Raw genomic sequence first — 20983 nt, forward strand, 5'->3', positions numbered from 1 at the left:
CGGAGAGGGCTGTTGCGGGTGCTCTGGTGTGCCTCGCCGCCTGAAGGGTCTGAAAGCCACCCAGCTCCGGAGTTTTGGGGGTTCAGCTGAGGCCTCTGTGGTCACTGAATTGCAGCTCCACATCCCCCTCAGCCCTGGCTCCCCCAAGAGACCTCCCACCCAGAGTGCCCCACCAGTGACAGAAGTGACCCATCCAAGGTCATAAGGTGAGTCAGTAGCTGGCCTGGAACCAGGTCTCCTGAGTCCTCCATTCCAGGGCTTCCCTCCACAAGACATGCCCTCCCGAGTCACGTCCCTTCAGCTGTCTGTCCATTTATCCACTTGTCCCTGTCCTTCCATGCCTCCCCAGGTTCAGCAACTTGGGTCTGCTGCTGGCCCGCTCTGTCCCAACCACTTGGAAACACAATACCCTGCCTTCCAGCCCCCGAAAGCCCAGCCAATCTCCCCAAACCTGCCCTTCAGTACTTGATTGGCAGGGATGGGTCCACTGAAACCTCTGCTTGTAAACTCCATTAAAGAAAAACATGCCTCCTTTGCGATAAACTCTAAGTGGGAGCTTACACAGGGCATTCGACTACCCAAGGGACGGCACCTTCAACCACGCAACTACAGGAAGTGCAGATCTCGTCTTTCTAGGGCCGCTTCCCATTGTGACCTTGGGAAAAAGCAGGGCTCTCTGACTTAGGGAAGTGAACAGCAAAATGTCACACTCAGTGTGGGAGAGGCACGATGCAGGGGTCCTGCTGTGCAGCCCTCGGGGCCGTCAGGGCGGTGCAGCCAGCTCGGAGAGCAGTGATGCAGGATGGAAGGAGTGGGAGCCTTGACCGTGCTTCTACCTTTTGTTTCAGTCATTCTACTTTTGGAAATCTGTCCCAAGGAGACGCTTTCTCATATGAACTTTTCAGATGCAGAGATGAGTGTTTCTAGTAACAAAAATTTGCAACAACTTTAAGAGCCAATGATGGGAGATGGCTGCATGGATGATGGCATGCTCACAGGTACTGGAGCATCATACAGCCATCGAAAAGCATACTTTCAGCATGAGAAAACACTTGTGCTATAATGTTAAGTAAAAAAACAAACACATCAAGATTCAAATTCAGCATTCATATATGTGACGTTATGTAAATAAAGCGGGGGGAAAAAACCTAAGGTCTGTGCATAGAAAAAAATTTGAAGAAAACACAACAAAGTGTTTACAGTGGTTATCTTTGGAAAGGAGAACTATGGTTGATATAGCTTTTAACATTTTCTGCTTTTCTAGATTGTCAAATTTTCTCAAATGGGTTCATATATATAATTTTTAAAAGGGAAAAATAGATAAGGAACTAAAAATATATTGCTTCCTCCTAGAAAAACAGCTTTTGCCGACTTGTCTTTTCTCTTCTGCTCCCTCTGAGGGATTCTGTGTGTTTTTAAGGGGCCGCTGTTACACCCCAGGAGGATGGAAGTGCCGCCAGCCTGGAGGAGTGGGCCCTGGAGAGGGACTTCTCAGATGGATTTCAGTGCAGGTGGGTCTGGAGACCTCTGCCAGGGCTGCCTGCTCACCCAGGCCCCAGTGGGCCAGCTGGAGATGCAGGCCTTTAGGCCTTGGTAAAGATCTGGTGCAAACACCAGATGGCCTCACTGACAGAGGAGCCACAGGGTAAGCTCCGGCCATGGAGTTCCTGCCCCTCCAAGGCCTCGCCCAAGTCCAGCAGAGCTGAGGGAACTAGGAAGAGGGCAGTGGCTGCCACCACCGGTGGGACTCTAGCAACCTTTCTCAAGTGACACCTTATGTGAAAACCCCATAAGCGGGATGGACTATGTAACTTGTGGCCCAGTGCAGAGAAAATATGCAAGACTCCTTAAAAAATGACAAAATTTCAAGATGGTGACAACAGAGCACTAAATCAAACATAGATTTTTCTAAACATGGATCACACGCCCCAGAAGCTGGCAGAGGATGGCAGCTGCTCTTGCTGCCAGCCTCCTGGCACCCTCAGTGTCCACCTGCTGCGGTGACCCCAAGGGATCTTAGAGGAACTCAGGGCTCTGGAGAAATCAGAGGAAATGCCACTGATGATGTGAAAAGAGCTAGGGCTTGAGACCCACGCAGAGCAGGCTCAAATCCACCTTATCCTGCTTCTCAGCAGTGGGACCTCCAGCAAGATGCCTAACATCTCTGAACCTCAGGTCTTCCCTGTAAAATATGAAGGTGAAATGATGTCACCCCTGTAAGTAATGGGACAATTTGAGGGCCTGGTACAGAGAAGTTGCTCAGTAAATGCTAGCTCTCCACCACCCCCTTTTGGGGGGACAACTTAGAAAAGCAAAAACACCCAGATTCTTCCATGCACGTGCCCTGTCACCACCTAAAGAGCCCTGGGGATCATGCCTTCTAACTGGCAGCTTAGCACCAGGTTGAGTAATGGGCCTCTGAGCGCCCCTGGCAGCCACATTTGCTGTGGCTCCCCTCCCAGCATCCTCTTCCCCGCCCATGGTCCCCAGCCAGCCAGCTCCAGAACACAGCCCGAGTCTCCTCTCCCAGGATGAGCTGTAAGGATACCAGAGAGACTTCTGCTACTTCCTGCAGCCCCCTCCCCTCCCAGCTGTACCTCCTCTGTCCTTGTTCATCACCCTCAGCTCCTACCACCCTGGAGACTTGGAAACCACCCCAATGTGTCTGGGGTTTGAGCTGAACGATAGAGGGGAAGCCAAAGGGACTCTGTCATGCACCCCATTTGTGGACAGGAAAACAGGCCCAGAGAGAAAGAGTTAACCCCCCTGGGAGTCAGGGCAGCCCCAGCCTAGGAGCCTGTCCTCACATCCCTGCAGTGGTCTCTGTCTTTCTCTGCCACATCAGATGCCCCTCCCTACTGCCATTCTCCACGTGTGCTCTCTGCTCCCTCCCTCTGTGATGACCCAGCACTTTGGCTGTTGGAGGCGCCTGGTGCTTTCCTCTTCTGTGAGCTGTCACAGGGGGCTGTCTCCTCTCCTAGCAGTTTGTGCCCTGAGGGCAAACCCCCACCCTGGGGTCTCACTCTCTCAGTACAAGAGCAGGGGCGGAACGTGCTGAGTGGACACAGAGACACCCTTGAGCTGTGTGGCACACGTCCAAAGATAGTAGCTCAGGAAATCACAAACATGCCACAGAGCCAGCTCCCCTCCCTTTCCAGGGCATGTGGCTTTGTCCCCTCAAGGCCACTTGCTGAACCACAGGATGAATGGGCTCTGACAATTGAACGAATGGAGCACTTTGAAAGCAAAATGGGACAGTTACCCACTCTCCACTTCCGGGTTGCTAAAACTACCCCGGCCTGTGCTTGAAGAGCGGCTGAAAATATCTAATGGAGAAATATTCAGTGCCAATGCAGGCTTTTCTATTTTTTCCATTCTCTGAAAACCTTGGCACATGAAATAATGGCTGTTCTTGGATCTGAATTCTAAAGAGCTAAGGGACTCACACACAGGCTCACGGAGAGCTCAGAAACATGTGGATGCCCAGTTAGCACCCTCACTGCCCTGATGTCATCACCCCCATGCCAGTCTGCTCTCTCTGCCAGTTCTGGGATTTGCACGTGGTATCCTTTTCTCTTTAGGATTGTGGGGTATGTGTGTGGGAATGTGTGTGTGGGTAAATGTAGTTTGTATGTAAAACTGATGGCGCTCTTCTCAGAGGCATCTACAGGACACCTACTCCCCAGGGACCAGAGCAAAAACCAGACGCAGTCAGGTGAGACGCTCTGCTCCCTGTACAGGCAACACCGGCGGTCTGGGAGTCTGATTTAAGGATTGTGCTGGGTGGGCAAAGCTCTGGAGAGCTGTGAGCCTGGGGACCCTGCAGAAGCCTTGGGCTACGGCCCACCCCTACTAGGAGCCAATGTCAGGATGGTAGCAGGAACCTCTGAGCTCACAGAACCAGCCTTTCCTTTATCCTGCTGGTCCCTTCTGAGGATGCATTTGCTTTGGATCCAGGTTGGCTTGGCTGACATCCAAGACCTGCTCAGTTGACCCTTGTCAACGATGACAATGGACAGTTGGGAATTTGGCTTATTATCCCAACCTGCCAGCTAGAGTCTAGCTCTGGCTACCCAACCTGGCTCAATGTCTGGCGTCTCAGCTGAGCCCTGCCCACTTGCCACCCCACAGTCTGGCCTTCTTGGCCCATCAGAGGTAAACCCTCATTTGCCACATCCCTTGGCTGCACTACTCATTGGCTCCTGTCCCACTACAGTGCCCTCTCTGGAGACAGTGTCTTTAATCCAGAATGCATTTAGTCAGTGCAGTCATTGATGGAGGAATTAGTCTATGTTTTCTCTCTTTTGTTAGCAGTCAAGGTTTTGCTAAAGATCTCTGTACTTCTTGTTTTTCAAACAGCTGCCACACAACTCAGTTCTCTCTCCTTCCTTCTCCATTCCCTCTGGCCTCTTCCAAGCCTAAGAGATGCCCATCTCTGTCTCCCTTTGTGCCAATGCTGTCAGCATGTCCTGATGGAGTTCGTGTGGTGGGCACCATGCTGGGCATGGGTGAGACACAGCCAGAGGTGGATAAGTCAGATCCCTTCACTGGAGGAGCTTCCAGCCTAAGAAAGGGGTCAGAAACCCACAGAGGTAACTTATACTCCAACAAGGTGAGGCCAGAACAGAGGGGTGCCCCTACTGCAGTGGGAGGGTCTCACCATGGAATCCACAAGCGCTACCCAGAGGTTTTGAAGGACAAAACAGGAGCCCAATTGGTCTGGCCCCGTGGTGTGGCAGTTAAGTGCATGAGCTCCGCTGCTAGCGGCCCAGGATCCAAACTGATGCACCGCTTGTCAGGCCATGCTGTGGTTGTGTCCCATATAAAAGTGGAGGAAAATGGGCACAGATATTAGCCCAGGGCCAGTCTTCCTCAGCAAAAAGTGGAGGACTGGCATGGATGTTAGCTCAGGGCTGATCTTCCTCACAAAAAATAAAAAAAAGGAACTCAACATGTGTGCTAGAGTATAGAAGGAATTGGAGCAGAGGGGCTGATGTGAACAAAGATGCAGGTACAACAGGGTGTTGAGTGCAGGGCAGCAGGGGTGGGGATGGCAGGAGGAACATGGGAAACAAGACTCAAGGCATAGAGTGGGCCCTGCAGAGGGGCTGCCTGGGGAGGGGTCAAGGTGGCCCTCTCTATGTCAAAGTTGGTTTGTAAACCTGATCCCAAGGCTACAGTTTTACGTTACACTCTGAACTAAAGATCTCTGCAGTTTCTTGCAGAGTCAGCCTTCCAGGATTCTGAGTGCTCCCAAGCCAGGAAAATACCACGACCATCTCTAAACTCCTACCCTGCCCTTTAGGGCTGCCTGAGCCATTCCAACTTACTTCCAATCATAAATGGGAGAAAAATAGCTATTAAAATAATGAAATGGTGCCAAACTGAGGATTCTAGAGGAGGGGAGGATTCTTCGCAGAAGAGGATGCTCCCTTTGTTTTAGATGGTCCTTGGAGCTTTTTGGTTACAAAATATGAAGCCCAAGATGGCTGTTTAGATGGGAGAGAAGAGACTAAGCAGAGCTGGATAGTTTTGCTTAATAACTTTGCTTTTGTTTGGGTGTGATCTCCCGTTACCTCTAGGGAGAGTTGGCTGCTGGTGGGGGCTCTGGGTGTAGAGGGTATAGAGGGACTAGAGACAGGGCAGTGTCCTCGATGTCTGACCTGTGCACAGCCTGCTAAGAAGGGCCTAATGCCTGGTTTAAGGCTCTGCTGTTGTTGCCTTGAAATTCTTAAGAGCCCTGCATTTTCAATTTGCACTGTGCCCAGCAAAGTGTTTAGCTGATCCTGAAAAAATATGTAGACAAGGGTATATTGGTAAAGGATTAACTACCAGCTCTCTGAAAGAAAAACTCTGACTGGTAGCACTGGCCAATTTCCATGCTGTAAACATTCCTACCTTGGCCCATTTTAAGCTACCAAAGAGTGAATAACAAGCTTGCAAGATTCTTGAAAATTTCACAACCGACTTGCAAGTTGGTGTGAGCCAGCTCCAGCACATCACTGGATGTAAGGCGAGGGTCTTGGCAGATAAAGGGATTATGAACACCCCCACCACCACCAAAATGACAATTGGGAGAGTATGGAGAGAGGCCAGCGTGCGGAGAGGAGGTCAGCAAGAATCCCTGTAGCAGGAAAGGCTGAGTGACAGGAGGGCAAGGATGTCTTCTATTTAGCTTTCAGCTATTTTCTGTTTCAGTACTGGAAACCCCCTCGACTGTATCTAAGCCTTTCAGAAATTCTGGTCCATACTTGGCTGGTGTTGGGGGCTTTGGGAGTGAAGGAAGAGCCAGTTGGGTGTCATTAGAGCTTTCCTGGATACTCTGGTTCTCCTCCTGGGACAGGGCAGGACTGTACTGCCCAGGCCCCTGAAGTCGAGTGTGGTCATGTGACTCGCTGTGTCCAATAAAACGTGAGCAGTGTTGTCAGGCATCATTTGCCACGTTGCTTCCCCTGCCCTGGGACTGGTGAATTTCCTGATGGTGGAACCCCTGTCAGCCTGTGTCCCTGACTCTGAGTGTGAATGTTGTGGAGCAGAACACACAATGGACACACAGTGTGAGAGAGAAAGCAATCTTTGTTGTTTTAAGCCTCTGAGACTTGGGGGCTGTTTGTAATTGCAGCAGAATCTAGCTCCACCTGACGGACACATGGAGCCACCACAAGGGGGTAAGGAGCAGTCAAGACTGAGTGGAGACGCACTGTGAGAAGTGATACAAGAAGCCAGGAGAGCAGAATTGGAAGCCAGATGTGGCCAGGAAAATGGAAGACCCTGAGAATCCTCAGGAATACGTGGGATGGGGCTTGAGGATGTTTTCTGGCTATCAGGTGGACCCTGAGAGCTTGAGGCCAGCCAGGTGACACAGTCGTTCCTGAATATGCACCTTTTATATGGCCCGTCTCCCCAGCAAGGAAGGAATAACGTGTGTGGCAGGCACAGGTCAAGGATCTACAGCCAGGAGACCCAAGGTTGAGCCTGGGTTCCAGCGCTGGAAGTGACCTTGGAGTGACCTTGGATAAGTCCTTTCCTCTTCTGTGGACCTCCCAGTTCTCAGATCCCTCCCAGCTCTGATGTTCTATGACCCTCTGTCTTTGTCACGGGCATCACTCATCACTTACTTGGCTCCTCAGCACCTCCTGCCTACCTGATGGCCTACTTCCTGGGAAATGGGCTCTGTTTCACCTTCCTGGAGCCCCTCCAGAGCACACAGGTGCCCTTGCTCTGCAAGGTGTGTGTGTCTGTGTGTGTGTGTGTGTGAGAGTGAGAGAGAGTGAGGGAGTGAGAGAGAGAGAAAGACTACAGCCAGAAAGGTTTACCAAGCTGATCTTGCAAAGTCTTACTTAGGGGCCGGCCCCATGGCTTAGAGGTTAAGTGCACCCGCTCCGCTACTGGCGGCCTGAGTTCGGATCCCGGGCGCGCACTGACGCACTGTTCGTCCGGCCATGCTGAGGCGGCGTCCCACATACGACAACTAGAAGGATGTGCAACTGTGATATACACTTATTTACTGGGGCTTTAGGGAGAAAAAGGAGGACTGGCAATATATGTTAGCTCAGGGCTGGTCTTTCTCAGCAAAAAGAGGAAGATTGGCATGAATGTTAGCTCAGGGCTGATCTTCCTCACACACACAAAAAAAAAGTCTCACTTAAAAAATTGTTTTCCCTGGAGAGTAATGTACTCAGTTGGAAACGTTGCTCCAAATTCCCATTACAAAGGCCTCTGCTGCCACGCTGACACACACACACTTTCACCAAAACTGACCAGTTTTGTGCCCCCAGCACCAGAGAGGGCCCTGCCCTTTGCACCCACCCCTTCTCTTGCTTACCAAACCCCAAAAACTTTCAAGGCCATATGCGACTTGAACCCATACCTTCTTTGGCCATAAAATGACTCGTTTTCTACCTGGGTTCACACTGCAAGCTCTATTATGGTGCCAGTCACACTCTACCACAATCAGACTTTAAGGCTAGAAGCTTCCATCTCTTTACTGCCTCCCACAGAACCTGATGTCCATTCATTCATCAAGTCCTTACAGAGTACCTACTATGTGCGAGGCAGAAGGGACAGAGTGATAAAGGACACCCCTGCCCACCAGACCAGGTGAGGGACAGACACCTGTGGAGCCGGCTCTGCCATGGCATGCTGAGGGTGGGAAAGCTGTGGCAGCAGGGGTCATGGAGCACATTCTGGGATGAGAGTCCCCAGGAGGTGGCAGTCGAGCTTGGTAGGATTCCACCAGGCAGAGAAGCGTGGGAGTGGCAGGGGCACTCCAAACAGAAGCCCCAGCATATGCAAAGGCCAAGATGTGCACAGCTCATGACCAGAGAGCACTGGCTGGAGCCCCAAGTGATGAAGGAAGAGGAGCTTGGGGAAGAGGATGAGGAAGTGGTCAGCTGATCTTAAGCAGTTAGTGAACGAGTGAGTGAGTGAATGACACCCTTGATCATGAAGCCACTAACCTGGTACTGGTCCCTAGACCTATTTCTTTGTCCCTAGCAAGGACTCAGCTTGGTTTCAGCGATATGTGTAGGGCTAGGATAGATCTCAGAATGAACCAGATGGTTTAGACACGGGACAAGCCCCCATCCCAGGACCCACTAGTAGTGTGGCAAGACTGGCAAGTAGACATGCAGACCTGGATTCTAGTCCTGGCTCTGCCACCTCCCAGCTGTGTGAGCTTGGGCAGGTGCCTTGAGTTCTCTGAGCCTGCTTCCTCATTCCATCCTATGAGGGTGGTTATGGCGACTGACAAATAAAGCATCTCTGACAGTGCCTGCTGCAGTGTAGAGGAGGTGTGTGGAATCTGAAACTTTTGTTCAAGCTCAAGTTTCAAGCTGATGTGACCATTAGTTTAGGGCTTGGCAGCGGCACCATAAGGTGGAATTGGAAATTTCAGATCGTTGAACATTCCAGGCAGAGCTGGCTTCAAGGGTGTGTGATGGAGTCCTATGCTCAGAAGGCCCCATGCTTGGGGCTTCAAGTTCTGCAGTTGCAACCTTGAAGTTAGTATTTCTCTTTGAATTTGTTTTCATGAGAAACATCTGATGGAACAATGGAGCATACCCCAGGGACTTGGAGCCTCAGCCCTCATGTGTTGCTGCCTCCTGCTGCCTCCCTGGGATGGTTTCTCAGCTGCTCGCTCCCCACACGCCGGCACCCCAGAACCCATGACCTCCTCTATCCTCTGTCTGGGAGCAAATGGGTGGAGTCAGCCAGGAAGACTCACATTCCACAGTGAGTCACCCTCCACCCTCTGAAGGGGCCTTGGGACAGGTGTAGACAGGACGGGTGCAGTGCACACCCGATGGTGTCTCAGAGCGGGGCAAGGAGACAATGCCTGGTCACTAGGTGGGTGACTCAGCAGGGACATCTTGCCCAACCCTCATCTAGGTACCAAGTGTATCATGGCACAGAGTTGTGAGGAGGTTGGAGGTTGATATTGGGGGGGTCTCCTGTCTGCCATGGGTGGGTTGATGGTCTGTGAGAAGGGGAGATCGGCTTCCCCGACTCCACCCAGGGCCTTGCATTTTTCCCTTGCGTCAGGCCCTACAAATCATGCAGCCAACCCTGGTTAGAATCTGTTTCCATTTTCCCATCCTCAGCTCAGAGTCCACGGTCCTTATGTGATGTGGCCAAATTGCTCTGAGCATCTGGTGCGCACTGGTGAGATGAGGGGGGAGAGGCAATCAGATCATTCGGTGCTGGGGTAGACAGCTGGTGAGGGGCGTCTAAGGGACAGAGAGCCAGCACCTCCCAAGCTTTAATGTAAATGGCAATCGACTGGGATGTTGTGAAAGTGCAAATTCTGATTCTGGAGGTCTGGGCAGGGCCTGAGATTCTGCATCTCTAACATGCTCTTTCTTCATGGAAAACAATTTGAGTAGTGAAGTTCTAGAAGGCTTAGCCTAGGAACAGCGTGGCCTCCAGACTGATGCCCGGCGAGCCCCTGTAGGAGCTCTTATGACAGGCAGAGGGAACGACTGCTTAGAACTGAGCCAGCAGCCCACACTATGATGACTTACCAGGAACTCTCTGTCCCCGGACACTTCAGCTGATAATGTGGGAATACTTAGTCAATGTGGTCATCAGCAGAGTAACTAAAAACTCACCCATAAATAACCTCACTCAATCCTCACAACCTTGTCAGGCAAGTATAAAAAGGCTGCTTTATAGATGAAGGAATGGAGGCACAGAGGATGGGGGATGTACTCTAGGTTGCAACTGTCAAGTGGCAGAGGTAGGATCTGAACTCAGATCTGACTAAGGCACTTCCCACTCTGCCAGCATCACTAACTTTAAGTTTGGAGGCTGGCCTAGCTGTGACTGGAAGCTGGTCCCCCTGCCCGTCATGTGCCCCCTGGTGCTCCCTGCAGGAGCCCAGAGTGTGAGGTGTTGGCCCTGTGCCTTGGGCACCCTGGCCAGCCTCCTCTGCACCCCTAGCCAGCAGTCACCTCTGCCTTCAGTCACTCGATATTGATCTCCCCATCCTCGATCTGCTGCCGTAGCTGCTTGGCCACTGTCTTCTTGTCTCCACGATCAGCAGCAGGTGCAGGTACTTCTGCATCAGCGTTTCACGCTCCCTGGCCAGGGTCTGGTAGCTGTGGACGGACATAAGTGGCAAGACACTGTCTTCTTGTCCCCCAGAGATCCAAGCAGAAATAGGGCTGCCCCACTGACTGCAATTAGAAGATCCTGACTCCCAGACATGGTGAACAGGGCCTTGACCTGGCTGCAGTGCTGTTACCGACTGCTCTGGCCCCTTCTCCAACTCCTGTCTCACACTCTGACCTCTGGTTCCTCTAACTGATCCTGTTCTCTCCCCTCCCCCTCCAATCCACCCCCTGGGCCTTTGTACAGGCTCACTCTCTTGTTAAGGGTAATGCATCCGGTGACTTTAAGTTGAAGTCAATGCTCAAATTGAACAACAAAGCCTGGATGACAGCACATCTGTTTACAACATGGTTCACTGAATATTTTGAGTCCACTGTTGAGACCTACCACTCAGAGAAAGAGATTCCTTTCAAAATATGACTGCTCACTGGCAAGTGCTGTTGTTCCCATGGAGAGACTGATGCTGGTGTGTGCCCCCCTCCACACACGCACCGAAGTTAGGAGAAGTCTTATGACTCACATAATAGAGGTCTCCGAGGAGAGCAGGGCCAGAATCTCAAGCAGCTCTGAAATGGCTTGAGAGAGCAAGGAAAGGAGCCTGGCCTGGTCTTTTATTGTGGTTGGAGGTTTTAAAGAAAAATTATTTAATGACACTTGTCAAAGTCGGTAAGGCATATTTTATTCAGAACCACTGTGATACGCAGAGACCACCGTGATGGGATTCACAGCGGGGGAGAAATGAGATTGGGCTCGACTCTGAATGCAGCATGGGCAAGTGGGAATTCATGGCCAGGCAGCATGGTGGGGGTCAGGGGATGTAAAATTAGTAAGAGAAAAAACAAGTGTGGGGTTTCTGGCTAACCTGACCTAACAGGATTCTTGCCAAAGAGAGGCCAGAGTGATCAGACACCACCTGAGGGATGGTGGAGGAGGAGGAGGAGCCTGAGCAGATCTCGATGTGATCAGACATACGGGTGGGGGTTCTGGTTAAACTGACTTAGCAAGGTTCTTGCTAAAACTGGATTTTACAAGGAAGTGCACAGACAGGCCTACAAGAAGGTTCAGGAGCCTGACTAAAGTTTGGTCAAAGCAAGAAATTTTTGCCAGGGCTGAGACCAGGGTAAGAGTTCTGCGTACAGACAGGGATTGTGTGGTTGGATCCGAAGCGAATGCCAGATAAGGGAGACTCTGAACTTGTTCCTCAGCTTGTCCAGGTGTGGAAACGAGGGGAAGAGGGAGAGGAGAGGCGTAAGCTGTCAGCACACATCGAAAAGTGTGGAGAACAAACATGCATACAAAAATATGCATTCACAATGTCTTGTTTTTATAGAAAGAAACACCAACAGGAAACTCAAGAATGATCAAAACTATGTACTGGGGGTGGCTGGAGTAACAGCGCTGGAGGGGACCCAGAAATGTTGGTAGTGACTCCTCTGAAGTTAGACTTTTCTATTTTACAGATTTATCTAATATAAACAGAAATTTACACATACCATGTTTTCCCTTTCCACAGTCTTTCTTTAATTTTAACTTCTGTACATAGGAAACCATTCTAAGATTTAATTCCTTTAGCACACTAACGGTTACAAAAGAGTAACCATAGGAAATGAAATTTTCATATCTCTCGCTAACTACAAGGACAAGCTGCATCCTAGTTTGTCCTCCACTGTGTCTCACACAGGCAGGATTTTCAGGAGTCAGTGGCATATTATAATGCAAGAGGGGTTTGGGTTTAGCTCCTTAAACATAGTAGGATTAGTTTGATTAGTTTTCTCCACATCAATTAAAATAGAAATTCCACTACTTTAGCTTTTTAAATCTCAATGTACTCTAGGGACATGCACACGCAAACAATGATGTAAAAACGAAAAACACACCTGAAAACTTCAACACATTCATTTCACACCTTGAGATTCTCTTGCATAAAAAGAACAAAAATTCTCTTTAGTTCCACAATTTTCTTGCCTTATTGACATTATATCTCTCCATCAATTCACATTTTTCAGCCCAAGAAACTCAAAATGTTATTTCTCATACAGGAAATAAAATTTCAAAGAGCTAAGGGAAACCAGAAATATAGGGCTGCACTGTTCAATCGATACAGGAATCCAAAGCAAAGAAACACAAATATTGGGATCAGCACAGATAAGCAGCCTGCTTCCCACAGGACGGAAGGAAAGCCACATGCAGAAAGTTAAACACATTCTAAAATCTCCTGGTGGAGACAGAAGCCCTGGAGTGGGTCAGTTCATGGTGCAGGAGGGTGGGGACACATGAGCAGCCACAGGAATGCACTCTGGGAGCTCACACACCCTCCTCTGCCTGGGGAGGAAGAGAAGGGCTCCTTCTCTCAGCTTCCACTCTCACAAGTGAGGAGACTCTCGACAGGATGCAGTTTAAGGTTGTGACTCAAATGAACCCTAAATTCATAAACCCTAATCCAGACACAGAACTCCTGACATTCACAGACTTTCTCAATGTGCACAAATTACCCTATGCAGGCACCTACTCTGTGGGTGCAAAACTCCACCCTGTGTGTAGACATAGGCCCAAGGAGAGCACAGGGACAACCTCAGGAAGGGCAGCAACTCCTTCCCCCTGTGCAGGTGCCTTCCCAGCTTTCCAGGGCTCTGTAGCTTCCCTCAGCAGAAAACCTCCTTCTGTGGTAGATATGAGCAGAGAGGAAATGCAGGAAGAACGTGTGGGCCTCAAGTACTTCCCTGTGCAGGTTCAAGGGGGGCTTAGCTTAGAGACCCTGACCCCAGGCCTCTACTCCCAGTCACGTTGCTTTCGGCTACAGTGATCTTGTAAATGGCACAACCCAGTGCTTGAAGAATCCAGCAAATTCACACAAACCTACACTTTAATGGAAAGGAGGGAAGAAAGTTGTAAAGCATTTTTCTAGTTCAACAAGAAAAGCCACATGTATTTATTACTTTCAGAACATAATGTAAATTAACTGTTGTTTCCATGGCAAGACACTATTTTATAAACAGTTAAATCATACTTAACACTTGCTGATCAAGTGTAAGCCCTGGAATTCCAGTTGAAAACACTGCATCCCAAAGAAAAGAACAGACCTCAGAATATGACTACCCACGCTCAGGGGATGCAGAAAGGGAAACAAGAATTTTTAACACATTCAATGTAATATTAAAATCTTTAATTTTTTCTGAAGTTTACCTATTTCTTGCCTCTTTAGAAATATTTTATACTGCTTTTCAAGCCCACTGATTACATAAACTTTAACTTTTGACAACCTGAGGCTCAACTAAGTGAGTAAATCTTTTCAAGGTGACAAACCCAGGGAGGAGCAGTGCTGACAGGCCAGAACACCCAAGAAAGTTTGCACAGAGGAACCTCCACTCCAAGACCTTCCTGTAGGATGTCTGTGCCAGGAGAGAGCCTGGGAGGGGCACAGGGACTTCATACAACAGATTCCAGGTGGCCATTCTCTGCTCTCCTCTCGTGGAAAAGAGCCACAGACAAAATATAAATCTCACAGTCAACTCAGCCAAAAGGAAACTCCCAACAGCTCCCCACCAAGCAGGACAGCCCCCAGTCTCCCCAGCTGAGTTTCTTATTTCTTAGCTCAGGCCATAAACTCAGCACTGACTTCAACTCCCCCCTCCCCAGCCCTCACCATTTCCCATCTGTACACAGTACTACTGTCTCGATCTCCAAACACACCCAGAATTCAACCTCCTCTCTCCACCCTGACCTAAGCCTCCAAGGCCTCTTGCCTGGCTTCTTGGAACAGCCTCCTAACTGGTCTCCTTGCCTCTGCCCTGGCCCCTCTGTAGTATATTCTCAACAGAACAGCCAGATCAAGTCTGCTAACCTTTTGTCCAGCCATGTTACTCCTTCTCTCAAAACCTTCCAAATGGTCACCATCTCATTCAGAATAAACGCCCAAGTCCTCACTATGACCAACAAGACCCCATGATTGGGACCAAGCCACCACTTTGCCTTCAGCTCCTGCTGCCCTCACCGGCTGTGCCCTGGCCACACTGGCCTCCTTACTGCTCCCAGAGCAGGCCACTTGCCCTTCCTCCTACACTGCTTTTGGGCCTTGTTCAAAACCTACCTCTGCAGTGAGACGTTTCCTGGCCCTCCTGGCTACAACACCATCTCTCTCCAGCCTGGCACACATCACTCTCCCACAGGAGTCACACCATTGGTGTCACATCTAGACCGTCACCCAGGGCATGCTTTTTGTGTTTTGTTCACTTCTCTGGCCCCAGGGTCTAGAACAATGCGTGACACAAACCTTGCACTCAATAAGAAATGTAGCTTAACGAATGTATGACTGTAAAAACAACAAGGAACTGCCTAACACTTGGGCAAGGAAGGCCAAATCTGTAAGAACACCAGGGGCCAGGGGAGGCTGGTCCATTAATCAGCCCTAAAAGGACGCACAGCATCATGTTAGAAAGAAAACTCCCCACCACATCCTACAAATACCATACATCTTTTTAGCAGCATCAACAGAGCCCTTCAAATGTAAACACCTTTTCTACTTTGAAGCAGCCTTCAGTGTCCCATTACCGCTCATCATATGCCTACCGCTAACTTTAACATGATAACTTTCAGATCTAATGTAATATGACTGACATTAAACTGTGTTTTCTACCTTACCCAAGTCTCTCTTGGGAATGATTGTAGGTATGTAAGCAGTAATAACCTGAGAACAGATGGAGAAGTAAATAATTCTATTCCTTCCCCCACCCTGTGCCCCCAGCAAACAGTACAACACTGTCTGATTCTTTGTTTTTTTTAAACAAACTTCACCAGAAATACATCTGCTGAACATGCTCCTTTGGAAGTCAGGGCTACTGTTTCCTTCAGACACCTAACGCATTTAAGTGTCCAGATGCCACAAACTATTGAAATATTGCTCACGTGTCTACCGTATAGTTCCCAAACTGAGATTTCAGTAAACTTACGTTGCAGCTGCCAGGAAAAGAAAAAGGAAGCAAAAACAATGCCATCCATGATGACAAGTGGAATTAAACCAAATGAAAGTTTTCCTTTACAGATGCAGGGATACTTGAAAGCAAATCACTCCTCACAAGTAGTGAGGGAACTAAAATTGCTGTGGGAAGAAAAAGAGAGCCCGTGTACAAATGCTTTCAAGGCAACTTGCAAAATTCCAAATTATCATGCCAGCAAAGATTAATGAACTGTCTCCTCTGGAGCAGAAGCGTGCTGGCGATGGTGGTCAGGGCAGGCCACTCCAAGATGCACCACTCTGGTATGTGGATTATTTTGAGCTGAAGACAATAAAGAGTCAGGAGACTCAGGAAGAACATTTGCTTTTCCCCTCCAAAACTGCCTAAAGAATTTAATATAGAAGACCTGTTTCAAGAAGGAGCCAATATCATATGATGGCTGTAATATAATGTAAAATAGATGTTACAATAGGATTGGCACCAACAAGCCCATTTTATCAAAATTTCTGTCTCTTCCTGGCCACATTCTCTATAGCTTGCCCTCAAAAGAGTTGTCAGACAAACATTTGTATTTCCATTTCCATGTGAATTGTCTTCTTCCCTGTGAAATCCCAAACCACTACCCCTCCAACACCTTCCATGCCTTTAGCTACAGTACAATACTTAAGCAAGCAGCTTAGACAGAATGACGAGCTGCTCATTTCCGAGTTTCTCAAATGTATACATGTTATTAAACTTGGTATTATTTTCTCCTGCTAACCTGTCTTTTAATCATTTGGGCAGCCATAAGATCCTTAAGGGAAAGGGCAGAGGAGGATTCTCCCTCCTGCCCAACATTAGCATTGACCAAAGCACCAATATCTCACCCCTGCTCCTCCAACACATTGTATTAGGACCCCAAGAAGTTAAGGCCCAACGAGATGGATTGTTTCTCTTTCTCATCACAGAAAAAGAAGTTGGAATGATCTATCGGTCAACAAAAACATGCATGTGTTGTGAGCACTGGAATATGTCCCTCCCCTCCAGCCTACATCATAACTACAGAGGAGTTAGCGACCTTCCACTTCTTAAGTCCTGGCGGGGAAGGAAAAAGCCTCCCAAGAACCATTGCCCCAAACCCACCCAGTGCCCCCCCTCCCCTCCCTGACTCCCTGCTGCCCTTCCCGCCCCAGCAGCCATGGGCTTGTCAGGCCAGCACCGGAGCACCAAGGCTGGATGGAAAGAGCGTCCAGACCCACAGGGACCTGGTTGTCAGATGCACCGGTCTCACTATGGGAGCTCTCCCCACCTGCTCTGCCTGAAGACCCACTCCCCACAACGGCCCCGCCCCAAACTGCACCAGCCAGTCCCAGCTGCTAAGGGCCCAGGCGAGCACAGTCTTCCATGCTGACCGGTGCAGGTGCAGTTACCCGCTTCCCTCTCCCCGCTGCCCAGGAGAATGAGGATAATGTGATGCTCAGCTGCTGAGGCCAATCCAGGTGAGCAACGTGGGTGGGGCCAGAAGTGCGGGTGGAAGTGTGTCAGTCGCCATCTTGGCGTCTGGCGGGGCCCCTCTCGGAGGGCCGGCCACATTCTCCCACCCCCTCGGTCTGGGTCATTTGCTATTAATACTGCAGCAGTGACCCATCAGGGCAGCGGAACAGACGCGTTTTGGCAGTGCTCCCCCAGGGTGGGTGCATCAGGCAGCAGTTTGCCTAGGCCCACAGACGTGGCCATCTTGCTTTACGGAGGACAGATGGGCACACGCCGCCATCTTGCCATCCTTTGGGGCCTGGGGACCAGCTCCCACTTGCTGCACAGTGTCGCTTTGAGCCCTACTCTTGTGGCAGTCCCACTGTGGGACAGAGAGGAGGGGGCCGGAGCCTGGCAGCATGACAGCCTGAGGCCCGGGATGGTGATCACTGCACTGCCGCGAACTGCTCCCACCACTGGGCAACGAGGAGAAACAGCCATCTCCTTCCACAGGTAACCAGATGCTGCCGCCCAGTCAGCCCCCCTGGTGTTCCAGCCCAAGGCAGGCAGCACTCTGTGCTTGGGGCCTTGGGGCCGGTCCAGAAGGTGAGTGAGCGCCAGGCGCTATGTGGCCTTGGTCTGTGCCACTGTCTCTGCTCCAGGCACCTCGGGCCACCGCGGCCATCCTATGGCTACTGGCGTCCACCTTATGGCCTCCACCACACTGTCACCCCCACCCCCTGGCCACTCTGCTCTCCACTGATTCAGGCTGGGGCCAACAATGTCAAGAAACAGGGTATTCTGGAAACACTCTTTCTTAGGTCACTATCTTCTTTCATTTGCCGTGACTTTTCTGCTTTTTTGACGGCAGGGAGCCTGCCTTGATCTCTGCAATCAGGAATGTGGCTGAGCAGATGCAGCTTCTACCTCCAAATGGACACGCCTCTCAGATGCTCTGTTGCTAGAAGGGTCCTGGCAGTGCAGGGAAAGGTGGCTCTGCACTGGAGGTGAGTCCTGGAGAGGCGTCTGACTCTGCAGACTCTGCATGTGACAGCATCCTGGGTGGAGGAGGTTGCGGCCCACTCCTCACTGGGAGGCTTACCCTGGGGACTCAGGGAAGGGGCTCCTCTCTTCACTTCTTCCTTGGGATCCCACAGTGGGATGAGGGGTTTGCCTTCCCCTTGGCCTGGCTCCCTTCATGAGGGCTTCTGGAATTCAGCCAGTTGAGTGAGTCCTTTCCTGAGGACTCTGCAATGGAGGTCTCAGAACAGTGCAGTGAAGATATTCTACTTTGAAAACCTCCTGGCAGATCCTTTTGTTTCATGTTGCAGGTTGTTATTGAATTTTTCAAGACCTGAATGCCACTTGTTGTCTTTAGTCTTATTCAAAGTTCACAGTGGTTTTTTTAAGTCGGAAGGTGTTACAATCTATCCAAAGAACTAGTAATGTGAGCTTGTTTCAAAGGTCAGACAACATGCTTTCTTGACAGTTTCCTTCAGAGTCTGTGTCCCAAAAGATTTGTTACTGTTTTTGAGAATGATGCAAAGCACTACAGAGAAGGTTGCTCTTGGCATGTGTCATTGTTTAACATGGTCTGGGGGCAAAGGAGGTGGGGGTCCTTTGGTAACTCGTCACAAAGCATTGAGAAATGTTAGAAGGTCAGGTTGCTTGGAACTCCCTGAGGACCTAGTATCCACCTGGTCTGGTCCACAGTGGCCTCATGGGGGTTAGATGAACTCAGGAGGAGAAGAAAGCCTCGAGAGAGACCCCCTACGTTCCCATGTGCGTAGTTTTCTCTAAATAGATATTTTACCTTAATGAGGAGAAAAGATTATGAAGTATCTTGGTCAGTACATTTCAGGGGCTGGTTGCTTGGTACAGGGAGCAGCTTTCCTCCTGGTAGTGGAAGGACAGGAGGAACAACGAACCACAGCTCTTGGGGCTGACCTCCTCTTGGCGGCAGTCCCATATCCTCAGCTGCTTGAGTAGAGCTGGGGCCAGCCGCCCTGCTGAGTGCCCGGGAGGCTCTGCTGGCCGACATCTGGCCTGGCTTTGAAATAGGGGGACCAACCCTCCCCATTTTAGCACCCAAAGTCCTGCATCCCAGGGACAGCAGGAGGGTTCGACAACCATGAGCTTCTAGGAACTATTTCTGAGGCTTCCTGAAGCCTTTCCTGTTGCCTTGGTGTCATCCTGTGCTCTCTGCCCGAGCATCTGTGGCCCTACAGGGCACTTACCACAGCCTGGGAGGAGGTCTTCACCTTCCTTCCTTCTCTGTCCTACAGATGGTCAGCTCCTTAAGGTAGACAGTGGGTCTTTTATCTTTCTATTCCAGTAATAACTTGCAAGCAGAGGTGTTCCTTACATCTTTACTAAAGGTTTAAATGGGCAAAGTTCCTAAGTATGGCTGTTCCCAAAAACACTTGTTTTGCTTTTATAGTTGATTATTTTAGGGGGAGACATTTAATTCTTTCTTTTTAATTACTTTTTCATGTATCCTTGCAGGCTCTACATAAAGGGCTCAAAACTTCTGGTCCAGTGGCTAAAAGCTGTTCACAGGGATGATTGGCCCCTACTAAGCATTCTTTCATCTGTAGTGAACATTTTACCAAAAAAAACTCTTGGACAGGCTGGAGGATCAGTACTACATGCTCAAGCCCATGGCCTTGCCCTCCAACTTCCACCTGACTGAGAAGGAGGAGCTGAAGGCCGTGGCCAAGCAGGAGAAATGACACCAAGATAGCTGCCGGGGTCCTGAGGAACATGCGAGTGAAGCAGATGGGAAAGGAGCTTCAGGTTCATCCTCATCCTTGAGGGAAAACCTGAGGGCCCAGCCAGGGTCCCGCAAGTTGAAGCGAGCCTCTCTGCAGGGCGAACCCGCACCCAGTGCCACCCAGGAAGCCACCAGTCAGGCGCGAGCACAGAGTCTCTGGAAGGAACTCCAGGAGACAGTGTGGCCTCCACAGTGTGTGGCAGCCTGGGAGATGCAAACACGTCTGCTGTAGATGCTGGCGATGAGACCCCCTCTGCCCAGCCAGGGCCTGCTGAGTAAGAGTGGCATTTCCATGGGTGACTTTATCCCTCAGGATCTGAGGCATGCACATTTATTGGCTGGCTTCCTTCTTACAGTTTCTCCTCAGCACACACTCAAGAGAGGCCATCTGTCCCTTGAGAGGCTGTTGACGGAAAGAGGCTGAAGAGAGATGTGGAGCCCAGCTACAGCGGGACCAGCCCTGGGCCTGATGAGAGCTTGGCCCAGAGCCCCCACATTCATCATTCACAATGATGCCTCAGAAACCCTCCCAGAGCCCCTCCACCCTCCAACAGATGTCACCCCCGAGCCAGCCGCAGAAGATGTGCAGGGCGAACACAGCGACACCGGCCCCACGTCCCTCAGCAGGGTCATCCTGTCAGCACTGGGGGCCCAAGAACTCCTCGACTAGCTGTCTCCTACTACTTCTGCTCCCGGGGGAACCGGAGCACGGGTGCCGCCTGCGGGAGCAGGTGGAGAAGGATAGCGAGCTGAAGAGGGGCAGCTGCCGACAGCCAGGTGCACACGCTGCAGGAGGATATGGACGAGCTGAATGAAGGGGGCTCCCTAACTGAGGAGCATGCTGCCCCCCACTGAGGTCAGTCCCGGTGCTCGGGGCTCCCCCACTGCCTGCTCATCATGAGGGGTTTCCTCATGCTGCTGCTCCGCAGCAGACGGCCCCTGAGCACTTCTGTGTGCAGCATGCCTGCTGCTGTCTTGGGAGAAGGCTCTGCTGGTAGCCGCCCCTCGCAGACAGGGAGCCCAGGCTGCAGAGCTCACCCTGCTCGCTCTAGGGCGCTCGAGAGGCAGCATTAGTTGTCAGGGTTTAGCAGGTGGGAAAGGAGGCATTGCAGGTCAGCTGAGAAAGCCATGCCTACCCAATGAATTGTACCTGGATCGTTGGTTTACCACTTGAACAGGAGAAAATCAGCTTCTA

The 20983-nt window shown here is 50.5% G+C and overlaps 1 long non-coding RNA gene across 2 annotated transcripts in view; it reads left to right on the forward strand.

The window, feature by feature from the left end:
* LOC131417914 (uncharacterized) overlaps window positions 1–20471 on the forward strand; it is a 40662-nt gene extending 20191 nt beyond the window's left edge. The window contains exons 1-3 of one of the 2 annotated variants that reach the window (XR_009222778.1): window positions 16979–17041; window positions 17887–18022; window positions 19521–20471. This is a non-coding gene — a long non-coding RNA (uncharacterized LOC131417914). Of the gene's footprint in view, window positions 1–16978; window positions 17042–17886; window positions 18023–19520 lie in introns of those variants that run through there. The other variant, XR_009222779.1, reaches the window with a different exon arrangement.
* Window positions 20472–20983: the final 512 nt, after the last annotated feature.

This window comes from Diceros bicornis, chromosome 18 (genome assembly GCF_020826845.1).
Source record: "Diceros bicornis minor isolate mBicDic1 chromosome 18, mDicBic1.mat.cur, whole genome shotgun sequence".
In the NCBI taxonomy this organism is placed as follows: domain Eukaryota; kingdom Metazoa; phylum Chordata; class Mammalia; order Perissodactyla; family Rhinocerotidae; genus Diceros; species Diceros bicornis.